The 3,121-nt window shown below is 29.5% G+C and overlaps 1 non-coding gene across 1 annotated transcript; it reads right to left on the bottom strand.

The window, feature by feature from the left end:
• Positions 1-2,201: 2,201 nt before the first annotated feature.
• TRNAE-CUC (transfer RNA glutamic acid (anticodon CUC)) lies at positions 2,202-2,279 on the bottom strand. The gene has a single exon. It is a non-coding gene; the product is annotated as a tRNA-Glu (tRNA).
• Positions 2,280-3,121: the final 842 nt, after the last annotated feature.

Below are 3,121 nucleotides of genomic sequence, written 5' to 3' on the forward strand. Positions count from 1 at the left end.
ATAAAAAAAGTAGTTTTTATTTATTATTATTATTATTAATATTATGCCGTCATGTGCCGCCAAGTCGTTGCTTCGGCCGACTCATTCATAGCTCATGCCGACGCAGTCGAAGCTCTTGTCATCATGCCTAGCCGACTGACTATGGTCAAGACGCTGCCGATCTTCTTAGATCCTATAACCGATCGAGTTCCTGCTCTATGTGACAGTCGGTCGTATATCTTCACAAGCTTTGCGCTCCAGTCCGAGCGTCCGATTTCCTACCGCTCTGACTGCGGGGTAATATTAGAGAATATTATAGAATATATTATTAGAATTTTAGTATTATAGTGTTACCATAGTTAGGAGATTGCATATGATTATGTTTTCTTGTATTTATCTCAATTATACTCCTATATATAGTTGATCAATAATATATCACACCTCACGGGGTTTTCTTAAACATAATTAAGGACCCGAAATTGATTGTTGTAAGGATAGAGTTTACAATATTATAAGTGTTGAAAATGGAGAATATTAAAATGAAGCAGAAAAAAGCGACGAGACGGCCGATATCGAACGGGAATAAGTTCGTATAATGGAGGCTAAATTGAAAGACAAGGCGGGAGCAAAAAATCTCAATATCATAACGCAAAATCTTGACCATCTTTCCGGAAGCGGGCTCGAAGTGGCGATGATTTTGAAACGAAAAATTTAATATAATAATCTAGTTTTCCTATTTCTAGTTATTTATGTTTAGTTTTTTAGTTTATGATTTGAATTTTTTAATTAATGTAACCGTTTCCACCTTTTCAATATGTGTTTTAATTTATATTATAAATATTATAAATTGTATTAAATAAACATTCAAAATAGAAAATAAAGAATGAGAATAATGGCTCATAACAGATAGATTATGCAGACGGAAAGAGTGTTGCTAAACGTACCCCTCCATACGATATTTACTAAGTGTGCACCCTCTAAAACTTATTAAATCAAATATCATTTTACCTCAACATTATTTACATGCATTTTAGTGCCTCAAACATTTTGTTTCACTTAATAGTTAGTCTTTGCTAAATATATCAAATTAAAAATTATTGTGTTATTATTAATTATTTTTATTATTATCATTGTAAATATTATTAGCATTTTTTTTTAACTTTTAGTAATATCAATATTAATATTATTTGTTGAAACACACATATTTATATATAGTTATAAAAATATAATAATGTATCAATAGTGACAATAATAAATATTATCATGATGACAATAAATACAGAAACAGAGAAAAAAAATGATAGAAATAAAAAAAATGTTTTGAGTGTAGTAATATATCAAATAAACTTTTTGAAGGAAGTCAGAGTTTATGGGATGTGGTATTAGGATTGTTCAAAAAGCTCGCGGCTCGCTTGAAAATAGCTCGAGAAAAGCTCGGCTCGAAAAACTCGATTCTAAATGAGCTCGACTCGATTTCAAAACAAGCCGAGCTCGAGCCAGGGTCAGCTCGACTCGTGGCTCGGTCTTAGCTCGACTCCTTAGCTCGGCTCGTTTAAACTAAACTCTAAATTTTAATATCTATATATAATAATATCATACCAAAAAAATAAATAAATAAAAATTATACATATATCATGCCACTCGATACATAAAACCTTATAAAAGAATAACGAAAATAAAACATATGAATTTATAAATTCTCTAGTTTATAAATTTTATATAATATGTATGTTAAAATTATATTTTTTTGTATTTTATATATCAAAATTTTAAAATATAAAATAAAAAAATAATAAATAAAAAATAATAAATTTTAGAAAATTAAAGGAGCCCGGCTCGACGAGCTAAAGCTCGGCTCAAGCTTTAATCACGCCGAGCTCGAGCTCAATTTTTTAGCTCGATAAAGAAAACGAGCCGAGTGCGAGCCAGCTCGATTAAGTTCAAGCTCGAGCACACTCTGGCTCGACTCGACTCGTTTACAGCCATGATGGTTTGACAAGTAAAAGAGATAATACGTTTAACCTAACCCAAATAGAAAATAAGAAGAATTAACCATAACACAAATTTTTCAATTGTTTCAACCTTTTAAACTTATTTAATCCTTTTTTAATCTCTTCAATTCTTTTTATGTGAAGTTTGAGGCGTGCAGGGTTTCAGTCAACCACAAAACAGGATTGAAATGACGTTTTTGCCCTTATGAAAGAAAAGTCAGAAAAATGGTATTCCGTTGCGGGGACTTGAACCCGGGTCGGGTCTCTCGGGTGAGAGCCGAGTATCCTAACCAACTAGACTACAAAGGATGATGCTATTCTGTTAAACGATTCTATTTTTAATAATGTAAGCATTACATAATTAAATTAATTATCTAATGAAAAGGCAACAAAGTACCCGATAATTTAACCATTAATTTATAAAGTTTTATTTCATTTTTAATAATAAAAGAAATAAAAAATTTTGGGTTTTTACAGATGGTTCATTTTTATTCCATAGTGATTGAATTATATTTTTAATTCTAGTTTATCTGATTTACATTGGAAAAAAAACACATATTTTGTTTCATTGGGTATGCTAATATTTTCTTTTCCATGCGTACTTTGTATAAAACTGTATTAAATACCAATATAATATAAGGAACAGAATCAAATACATTTTATTCTTAACATTAAAACAGTGAGAACCAATTTATTGTTATTATTAGATTTATTTTTATAGGTGTTTGTTGTTATTTTGTGTTCGTATTTGCTAGTTTTCGATTGTGAGACGTTATAAGTATTTGCTTATTTATATTTTGTTGTTATTATTAGATTTTTTTCTTTTGCTGTTATAAGTATTTGTTGGTATTTGCTGTTATTATTTTGTTCTTGATTTTTATTGTTTTGTTGTATTTTTTAGGTTTTTTTCTTTGTTATTATAAATCATTGTTTATGTAGATTGGTATTGTAATTGGTATTGTTTCTTACGTTCTCATTTTTTTATAAATTATTATTATTTTCTACGTTCTCATGTTAAGATTAAAATTCACATGACCTTCCCTATATAATACAGGAATTGGCCAATAATAATCCCACCTCCGGTATTTCCCGCTGGCAGTCCCACATTTTCAATGTTTTTTGTTTTATAAACCAGCGTTAAAAAAAACTTA

This window comes from Bidens hawaiensis, unplaced genomic scaffold (assembly GCF_021521415.1).
Source record: "Bidens hawaiensis isolate Kalapana, Puna unplaced genomic scaffold, B.hawaiensis_p1.1 tig00060238_1, whole genome shotgun sequence".
Classification (NCBI taxonomy): domain Eukaryota; kingdom Viridiplantae; phylum Streptophyta; class Magnoliopsida; order Asterales; family Asteraceae; genus Bidens; species Bidens hawaiensis.